Consider the following 10,607-nt stretch of genomic DNA (forward strand, 5'->3'; position numbering starts at 1 on the left):
CAAGCAATACCTGAAAGTGGGGGAGAAAGGAGCAGAACACTCCTGAGGACTGTGGTTGTAAAAAAGTTGGACATACTCAAGCAGCGAGGTATAGATTTTAAGATAAAATTAAATTATTGCTTAAAAAAACACAGTGGAAGATTGAAGACAAGTAGAAACAAAGCTCTTTGAGCAAGAAGTCAGGTGGAAATCAGACAGTGGCAAGCAAGATTTTCTGAAGCAATTTATGTTTTCAGATTACCTGCTGAGTCTCTCCTGTTGGTCCCATAAAGGTAAGCACGTTTCTGGGTGCCTCCACCAGTCAAAGCCTCACAGCTGAGACCTACTAATAATGACCTTATTTACATTATTTTGATAATGAGCTGCAGTGCACTCGCAGGACTGAAAGTTGTCTTTGGAAATGTGTGTGATCATCTCGTGAGAGCCATGAATTGGACTACCCTCTAACGTTCTGCAGAACCCTCCACTATTTAATGTTTGCTTCTACCATGAAAATTACAGCTGATTAAATATCTGGGCTTGATCCTGCTCAGTACTGTGTGCACTCAGCGCTTGGTGCCTCTAATGCAAGTTGAAGGCCCTCGGCATGTTACAGATCGAGGTCCTGCCTCCGACTCCTTTGCGTGGCTTTGCTTCCCCAGACACAACTTTGGTATTTGAAAAGAATGGTGTTCCTGTACAACATGTGTCTCAATTTGTAATGATATCCGCCCTGCAGCTGGCTTGCTTTTCCAAGTGTTTCTGAAACATTGCTGCCTTAAATTCGAGCCAACCTTCAATAACAAATTATCTAAAGGCAAAGAGCTGAACTGCATTTGCTGAGAGGACACCCATACTCCCTGCTGTGCTCCATCTTCCAGTCCCAGTTTTGGACTTTCATGCCGTGTAATGTAATAATTTTCTATGAAGGCAGATATTTAAAAAGAAAAAAATTAAGAAATAGGGGGTTTCAGGATTGGGTAGTGTTGAGTGACATAACTGTGGAATTCTGACCTCTTTGGAAAGATCTGCATCCCATCATCAGGTGATTGATATTGAAACCTATGGTTAAAGCAATTTTCAGCCGTTTATTTGGAGCCCACATGGTTAAGTGCAAAACTTTGTGTTGTCTGCTTATGCTCCAAATATTTACAAAGTTTCATGAACCACTTGTGCTGCCACTTTTAAGTTCCTTATCCAAAAAGAGGAGAAAAAAAGCCCTTTCCCACAGGAATTCTCCAATTGAGAGAATCTTGAACACAACTAGAGAGGATACATGACAAGTCACTGAAAATTTGAATTGTGACCCTGAATTTGAAAGATCAGCTGAAACCCCAATTCAGTTTTATTTGAAGCAGCTTGCCAATTATTGCTGAAATTGTTATCTTGATGGTAAAAACATTGTTCCTGTCTTCTTGGTGTGAGAAAGAGAGAAAATCTAAAGCAGTGTTTGGGCCCAGTGCAGGTTTTTCAGTGCCCAGTTCAGTGTTGAGGATAAGGGACATGCCCTAAGGTGCCTGGCACTGCACTGAGGTCTGTGCCAGGTCTCACCCACTTGCTCCTTATGTGTTCTGGATGAGCTTTTCCTTTTCTTTCTCCTACAAGATAATCCACGTGACATTTTTGCCATCTGAGCATGCCCCCCACTTGCTTTTGGATAAGTCTGCATCTGCTCTTGTTAAGACTTGGAAAGAACCAGAAGAGGGGCTGTGAAAACCAGGGAGGAGCCCCATGAGGACAGTGCCAGGCATGCAGTCCTGGATGGTTATGGACAGTGGAGTTGTTCATGGGAAAATGGGAAACCGTTGATTGCTTCCTGATAGAGGATGCTGAAACTTTTCACTAAGAAGGTTCATTGCTGCTTCAGAAAGTTTTGTTATTGTAATTGTTATAATTTTGTGGCCCACAATAACATTTCAGGTTAAAAAGCCAGGCCCAGGTATAGCCCAGGTGAGAAGGAGGACTCTCAGGGAGGTACAGGCTGTGGCTCAGCAAGACACTCATCCTCACCATCCTCCTTACCACCAGCAGCAGTTAAAACTGCCTTTCTCTGGCTATGTAACTGGTTTTACTGGAGAGATCAGGTTGAATAACAAAATTGGGAAGCACCTTGGAATAGTGGTTTAGGCCCACAGGAGACTGCTGAAATGCAAGCTGAAGTTACTGTTCTCATTCAGACAAAATCAAAGGTTTAAAGAAGGGTTATTGCATCACAGTGATTGCCCATTTTCAGGTAACGAGAGTAGAAACTGTCTGGATTTGGTTTACCTTCTATTTCAGTTTTTCAGTTTTGGGCATTTTTTTGTTTGGTTCAGTTTGACTTTTTGGTTTGGATTTTTTTTTTCTAGGTGTGTTGTGGTTGGGGTTTTTTTGAGGGGGTGGGGGGGTTGGCTGATTTTTTATTACTTTTTTAAAAATACCTTGCAAAATTTCAACTTTATCCCACCTTAGAATGGGAGAATTTGTTGAAAATTTGGCTGGTGCTTTTTCAGAGGAAAATCATATCTTCTGCTACATCTTCACACCAGTGGGGCAAAGCACACTACTTACAAGGCTGGCAAACACACTGGTGCTGCACTAACTGGGGGAGACTGGGCTGCCTTGCTGTTGTGGAGATATACCCAGCTGCAATCAGCACTGGCCCTGGCAGGCTCTGTGGTCTGCCATAGGGGTCACTGCCAGTGCAGAGATTAGAAGTCCAAACCCATGATGGCATTTTCCTCTTTGCACGATCCATGTACGTACCTCAGAATGCCCCAAAGTATAAACCAGAGACCCCCGCTGTCAGTAAGAGCCTGGAGAAAATGGTGCAACAATTCACAGAGTTGGGGGTCTCTTTACCACTTCTTCTGCCTAGGCATAGAAGGCAATGCCAGGGCTCTTCCCCAGTGCACTCCCTAAAGTCACAAAGTTTGCTCAGATTGCAGCTCATGTTTTGGTAGAAGGGAGAGCCTGAGTTTCACAGGTGACCCAAAGCTGAGGAGGATATTTAGCTTACAATCACAGAGCGGAAGGAAATCACTGTCTTTGAAATCAAGGGTTGGTGCTTAAGGACTCAGCTTGTTTTCCCATTTAAACAAAAAATCCTCCCTGTCTTTTGCAATGTGGCATCCCTTCCATTAGCTCATGGAAAGATAAATCATAGAGTATTCAAAGGGGAAGGTTTTAATGAAGAAGCTTAAACTGCTTTAAGAATTGTAAAAAAAAATAAATTAAAATTTACAGAACTATTACAAGTAACAGATGATTCCCGAGTGTTTCCAGGGCTGAGCTTGCTCCCATGCTGACTTTAGCTGCACTCTTGTGGTTTATCTTCAGAGCAGTTTCCCTGAGAAAATAATTGTAGTTCCTTTACTCTAGGGCCATGCATGTCCCAGATGAACCAGGCCTCTTTTAGCACATCAGCATTCATTGTCTGGTTGAATTAAGTGCTGTGCTAAATTATGGAAACTCTGCCATGCCAGTCCACATCAACGGTTGTTTCAGCCTTCCCCACCCAGTGTCTAATTTTTCCTGAACAATAAGATGTGAATCTGGAGAGAGAAATGTTCAATGGGGCATAGAATGACAGGGAAGCAACCATGGAAAAACTGTGTGTGTGTCTGGATGTGTGTATGAGTCCAAAGCCATGTCCATCACATGGCCCCTCTGAGGGAGCAGGACATGACTGGGGAGGACACTGTGGAAAAGCAGCTCTTTCTGGTGGCCATTGGGAGCATGCTGCCATGCTTGGCTCCTGGGGCAGTGCTGGGAGCAGATACACAGGGATCAGTACTTGGATGTGGGGGAGGAGAAAAAGGACATCTCCCCACAGCTGAGCCACCCAGCTCCTCAGCATGGAGGGGCAGGGAAGTGAGGAACCACATTTGCCTCTACCAGGCAGGACCAAGTTTCCCACCACAGGACAAAGGGCTGTAGCTCTGCAACAGCACCTGGAAATAGCTGGGTAACTGCAGAGAAGAAACAAAGGGTGGAGGGGCTTTGCCTGAGCTGCCAAATTGACCTGCCATTCTCTCATTTTGTGCTGCTCTGAGCAAAGACTTAAATCCTTATGTGTCGGGCATCAGCCAAAGAGGAAGCTCTGTGTGGGTGAGTGCAGCCTGTGTCACAGCTGCCAATTGCTCAGGTTGTGACTAACAGCCACACAGGGCACCAGTGCAGCTTCCACCTGTTGCATGGAAGAACTGCATCATTATCTGAGCCCACGCAGATGAACCTCCAAGCCACCTTCTTGAGCTGGGTCATCATCCAGTTGAGTTATTCTCCTTCCCCCTGCATTAACAATAGAGCAGAAATGAGCCTTCTTACATGTTCTCTTCCCCTCATCTTTTCCATGCTGCTTCCTGGGTTTGAACTACAGCCTGCCTCCAACTTCTAGGTGGTCTTCCAACCCAGGATCAGCCCAGCTCTACTTGACTTTGGAAAGCAAACAAAACCTAGTGTGCTTACCTCAGCACAACTCACATAAGTTCAACTCCATGGCTTTATCCTAATGAAAATTCTTTTGTGGTTGATGAAGTTTTTCTATCTGATCAGCAATATTTGATGTGTGTTGAAGGCAGGTTCAGCTAGGGTGAAGAGCATATGTCGCTCTTCTAAAAAGTAATTTGGGTTTTTTTGAGGGAGATATAAATAGCTGACTTTATTGTGCTGGTCATGCACGCTAGTGCTGGCACGAGGTGCGTAGCATTGAGCTCCGAAGCAGTGATGACTGGTGTGTTCTCATTTCTTTACAGAACTTTGCCTGTGATGCCTATACGGGTTTTTATTTCGCAACTTGATTGCTACAAAGATGCATTCATCAAATGCGATTACTGCCATATGAGCCAGTCAACAGGGAAGGTCCTTCTCGCCCTTCTGCACACCCTGTTACACTGAGTCCATCTGCACCAGGGGAAAATAGACAGAACTTACACAGCTAGATGACTGCTCCAGGCAGAAAGCATCAAGAGCCACTGAACTTCTTTATGCCTTCCCTCTCAAATCCCTTATTGGTCTGTGCTGTACCAAGTACTACGAGACTGGTTAGTGAGGGATGGAAATTCATTTACCTTGATGTATGGAAAGAGACAGCAGTGTGTGAAGCTTCAGACATTACAGGTTTAATTTTCTCTGCTTCCCTTTTTACACCAAGACTTCAAGCCAAAAAAATGTGGCAGAAAGCAGTCATGTACTTCACCTTAGTAGGTGGATAGATCCCAATTCTCAGTCTAGTTCTTGTTCACAGCTCTCTGTACACACAAAGAAGCTCATCTCACTGGGCACATTGCCTGAAAGCACAAATGTTGCTCCTTAACCTAGATATTATGGTCTCCATGCCATGGAAGTTTATGCTGGTCGACATATTCCATGTGCCTTCCAGTCTCTGCTGTAAGGAGGGTGGAGTTTTGGCAAAGGGATACAGGCACGTTGTTGAGAAGGATTGCAGAGGAGCCAGTATGAAGGGGAGATGTGGAGCACACTGAGAAGGAAAGTGTGCCCCAGCACCAAAACTAAGGCTGATAAGTACTGCAGAGTTTCAGTCCAAATCTGTAGGGGACAGCAGATCCCATCCAAGGAGATAAAGTCCAAAGCTCGCTGTGTAGGGAGACAGAGGGGACAGTTGCTGCTAGGTAGCTTATGTGCCAGCTGACAAGGGAAATCGATGGTATATCTCCCAGTATCCCCTAGAAACACTAAGACTCAGGAGCTTATAACTACCAGGGTGTTGTTGAGAATTAACTATAATTATATCAGCTTCCAGCTTTATATCACAGGAATTCCTCCATCTTCCTTTCCAGGAGCTTTGGAGGCTGCATGTCCCAATGGCTCTTGAGGCACGAGGGGCCGGCGAGGCCGGAGCAGTGGGCTTGTGCTTCAGCCTGGCTGCCTGCCCAGCGGGAGGCTGTGTGGGACGCGAGCTCAGGCAGCGCCCAGCCTGCCTGCAATGAGCCTCTCGCTGCTCTCCCTGACCCCCTCTGCTTGTCTGCTTTGCAGGAACGCTCACTGACAGGGTACCTTGCATGGAGAAAGGGAGCAGAGCAAACCACGTCACTCCACCGAATGACACCAGCTGGTCCGCTCACCACCCCCTCTGGCTGAAAGTCCAGCAAAGAAAGCAGCTTCCTGTCATGAAGCCCCTGAGGAAGTCTCGGTCCCACGGGTGCCTTTGACCCAGAAGACAGCACATCATAGATCCACACAGTGTGCTCAGCATTCCTGCGACCACCCCTCTTCTCCTCTCGGAACGCTTTTTCCTCTTTGTTTCTTGCTGGGGGGGATTTTTCACCGGGTTTCAAAAACCACATGGACCAACATAGGTACTTTTCCCTCACTGACTTCGAAGTTCAGATATTTGAGACTGGACAATGATACGGATTTTTTTTTTAATTTTTTTTTCCTTTGAAAAACTGCTGTGGTTTTGCTGCTACACTAAGAATCGTGATTTGCATTGTATGGTTTTGGACCTATTCAAGTTTTGATGGGGGAAAGGGGTAATACTGGAGTAGCAACGCTTCAGAGTCATCTCTGTCCTACCCATGATGCACTTTTAAATGAAGAGTTAGAATATTTTATTGGCTAATATACTTTCCTTGTTATTTTTACAAAGGCCACCTTTATCCTTTCTAATGCCATATTTTCAGTGTTACACTTTTATGGCTTTTAATTTTTGATTTGACAGATGTAAGAAGCAGCATGAATAGTTTATACTGTGGTTTTTCAGAGACTGAATGCCAAGAGAACTCAGTAAATGTTTATTCTTCTCAGCTTTCTCTTTAAATTCCCCTAAATAGCGCCCCATTTGGGAACAGAGCAAGAGTGTTGAACTAAAGACCAAAATTCCCTCAAGGTGTAAAATAATCTGAGGGGAATATTTGCTGGGCGTCACGAAAGACTTGGATGAAATTTCAACCCTGATGGTTTTCAGTGATCCAGGAAGGCAGTGAGACAATCTCTCCATATGCATAGCCCTTTCATGATAATTAGAATGGTATGGACAAACCAATGAAAACAAGGGTAAAGTGAGAAAGATCCCCCATGATTCTGTTTCACTGTTTGCTTTCTCCTGTCATGGTTAAGAGAAATGTGCAATTTGATCCTCAATCAGTGGGTGGAGGATAACAGGGTAGAATTTACTTGTGTGCACTTGTACAGTTGTAGCCAAGAGTCCAAAAGTACACTAGAGCATGTTATACTGGCACTGAATTGGTAAGAGAGTTGTGGAGTATCCCATTCTGACAAATAAAAAAGAAAAAAAAAGAAAAGAAAAAAAATACAAAAACCCATAAAAACCCCAGAAAAAATCAAAAAGAAAGAAAAAAAAAACTTAAAAAAATTTCAGATCACCTTGTGATTCAGTGTAACTGTTTACTAACTCGAATAAAGCAATTGTTCACTCTTGAGTGTTCAGAGTACACCTTTTCTATAAGGCTGCTGCGGGGAAGAGAGGAGCAGTTTGCGGGAGCAGAGTCTCTGTGTCAGCAGTGTTGGGAGCAGGGCAGCAGAGTCAGTTGAACCAGAGCCTTGTAGTGATGGTGCACTATGAGCACTATGTATATACTGTATTTCTATATTTTCCTTTGTACAGATTCACTTAAGTCAAGCTACTGTTTTACAGGTGCTCCTTATTTATTAGAGCTGTGAAAGCTTGGAAATCACACCGGGCGAGTAAGCTCGCTTTTTAAAAAAAAACAAACAAACAAATGAAAAAAAAACAACAAAAAAAAAAAGGGTGGGTGGGTGGGGGGGAAATCCAACAACTCCTGAGTCTAGGGAGAGAGCTCAAAGGCATTTTGATGAAACATCTTCAAGAGAACAAGAATCTGAAGCACCCTCAGCGTGCTCTGCTTTCCTTTCGGTCTTGCAACGCTTTTCTCTCTCCCTGACTGGTGTCAGATTTATTAAAACAAAATAAATCTCCAAGAAAAAAAATGCACTTAAATGTGCTGTTGTTTTATTTTTCTTTTCTTTGTTTTTCCCTCTTTGTGCATGCAGTTATTCATTCCTATACCTGCCCGGTCACAGACAAGAAGACCCCTGAGTCTGAAGCCACAGAAAAATATGTGTAAGTTGTTCTCGAAAGCTGTATCTATGTCCCTTCCATCTTCATGCCTCCCTTGACACTTCTCACTTTCTGCAGTGTTTAAGGCACGGGTAGAAAAAGCCCTGCACTTAGCACGGTGCAGAGTTAGGTCCTGATCTTGGAGAAGATCCCTAGATAGATTCAGTGGCTGCAGCTTCATTGATTTTGAGAGGATCTGTGCAAGCACAGTTTTCTTGTGCTGCCTCTGGGGCAGTGTACAGGCAATATTCTGCCTGCCTTTTGTGAGGATGGGGCTTTTCTGTGCACGAACTCCCCCTGAAATCAGAGGTTCTTCAAAGGACCAAACTCCTCCCAAGTGCCCCCAAACCTCTGCCACAGCTATCTCACACAACAGTGTTTGCTTCCCAGCTCTTGGCCAGCACAGCCAGCGCTGCTGATGGAGGGCTTGGAAATGTCCGGTGAGCTCTGGAACTATTTGACTGATTTCATTAACCAGCCATGTAAGGCAAACAACAACAGCCTAAGCGTGCCTGCTTGGAAGGGCATGTAGAGTAAAGCTTGTCTCCCTAGTAAACAGCTTGCTGCATCTCTATTTATTCATCTGAACTTGGCTGTAAAACGAAGGCCGTGTGTATTGATTTTGCTTTTGTCAGTGGTCCAGAATTGTTAGCACACATTTTCACTCTTCTGAAAAACAACAGACTCTTTAGAGAAATCTTTCTCTCTGGTGAACTGGTTTTCTTTTCCAGAAATGGAATCAGCTTGTCAAAAATCATCAGGACAGCAGAGGTAGAGAAAGTGATCTAGGCTAGAGCTGGCTTCACATGTTTCCAGTGATCACAAACTTGCCTTAGCTTTCCTGAGAATTTGCTCACCTTATACTTTCTTAACATCTTACCCCAAAATTCAGAATGTGAACAACTGCTTTGAACAGCTGAATCAGTTCATTGTTTGCTATTGAAAAAATATCTCCAGCTGCATATATGGGGAGAAATATCCAAGTATACATAAACCTTGAGGAAAATGCAGACCAAATGGTACAATACATTATTCAAGAGAAACCTGCTTTATTTCTGAGGCCAAATCCATCCCTTGTACGATGCCAACAAAATGAATGGAATTACACAAAGGATGTAGAGGTCCTTTGCAATTAATGGGAACCCAGCAAACACTTGCAGATCGGTGCTCTCCTGCTGCTGACATTATTTATTGAGCACTAAGACCTAATAGCCACGCCAAGCTCTTTCCTGGGGAACTTGCCATCAAGGAGCCAGACAAAGAAAATCCTGTGCACTGGGAGGTACAGAGGAAGGTTCCTGCGTGCAGCAGCCATGGCTCCAGCTCTTACACGCGGGATTGGGATGCAGAGAGTGTCTCCATCAGCAGAGTGAGGCGGCTTTGCCTCGGGTCTCAGAGCAGCTGGCCGTGCGTGCATCCCTTCACACTGCCGGGGCAGAGGGGGAGCTTGCTGTGATCAAGCTGCATGGGCCCTTCTGCTAGCACTGAATTCTTGCTGTCAGCGAGAATTTTGCCCTTGTGATAAAAGGGGGTCTGCGTACTGCAAGCACTCTGCATTAATTTCCTCCCCCTGTTGTCTTTGATGATTTTGAGAGCTTTATTTTTTTCAGAAGTACTACACATGACAGTTTTTTGAGTGGCCCGATTCAGTGAATAAGGATGTCCCTCAAAATGAAAACAATTTGTGCTTTTTCTGTGCTAAATTATAGAAATAAATTTGCTTTGTTCAAATAAGTGCTGTGAGCCAAATCTGCAAGGATGCTTATCCAAGTGAGATATCCCATTCTGAGGTCCATATTTGGACACTCAAATCAACACTCAGCCAAACACATGCATGAGGCATTTCAATGCCATTTGGAGTGTCCATATATAGAACTGGATGCCCAAACTTCATTGCCTTTGTTTTAAAAATAGACCTGGAATATAAAGACATCATTTAATAATAACAACTATGACAAACATTCTGTGTGCAAACTAAGAGCAAATTTGCTGATGCTGGTTCAGGTTGATTCCCCTGGAATTGCTCTGGATTTACAGAGGTGTTACTCAGAAAAGGAGCAGTCGCTTAAGTTGTTTTGCCTTCCACTCTCACTGGAAGCTGACTTGATATTTGGGATCTGTAAGTAAGGAAAGGTGGTACTCCGTATCCACACGTGTGCAGCAGAGGGAGAGAGAATCCAGAATTGAGCTGAACCTGCTTCACACTGAATATTACAGCTGAAATGTTTTTAAATGGGGAGAATAGCTTTTCATAGGCTTACACACATTTTAGTTGTCATTTATGTGGTATTGAGCAAGGAAATGCATTGCTTCCTTGAGCAATACTGGGACATTTTGCACAAAGCATGGGAAGCACCAGCAGAACACAGAGCTGGGGAAAAGCACAGCAGAACAGCAGCTTCTGGCTGTTTGCTTCCAGGAATGGTGGGAGCATGGCTCCTCAGAGGTGCAATGGATGCTGACTGCAGGGCACTGCAGCCCCCCCAAGGGGGGCAGGGTATCTGATACAGGGGTGCTCCTCAGCCTGACATATTGACCAGTCAAGACCTGCTGGGATTTGAAGTTCTGTGACTGTGAAGAACAGAGC

The 10,607-nt window shown here is 44.3% G+C and overlaps 1 protein-coding gene across 3 annotated transcripts in view; it reads left to right on the forward strand.

The window, feature by feature from the left end:
• LOC119698898 (sine oculis binding protein homolog) overlaps positions 1 to 7,361 on the forward strand; it is a 112,666-nt gene extending 105,305 nt beyond the window's left edge. For 2 of the 3 annotated variants that reach the window (XM_038131625.1, XM_038131627.1), the window contains one exon: positions 5,956 to 7,361. The gene's annotated coding sequence lies outside the window, so the exon portion shown is untranslated. Of the gene's footprint in view, positions 1 to 236; positions 273 to 5,955 lie in introns of all 3 variants that reach the window. The other variant, XM_038131626.1, reaches the window with a different exon arrangement.
• Positions 7,362 to 10,607: the final 3,246 nt, after the last annotated feature.

This window comes from Motacilla alba, chromosome 3 (assembly GCF_015832195.1).
Source record: "Motacilla alba alba isolate MOTALB_02 chromosome 3, Motacilla_alba_V1.0_pri, whole genome shotgun sequence".
In the NCBI taxonomy this organism is placed as follows: Eukaryota; Metazoa; Chordata; class Aves; order Passeriformes; family Motacillidae; genus Motacilla; species Motacilla alba.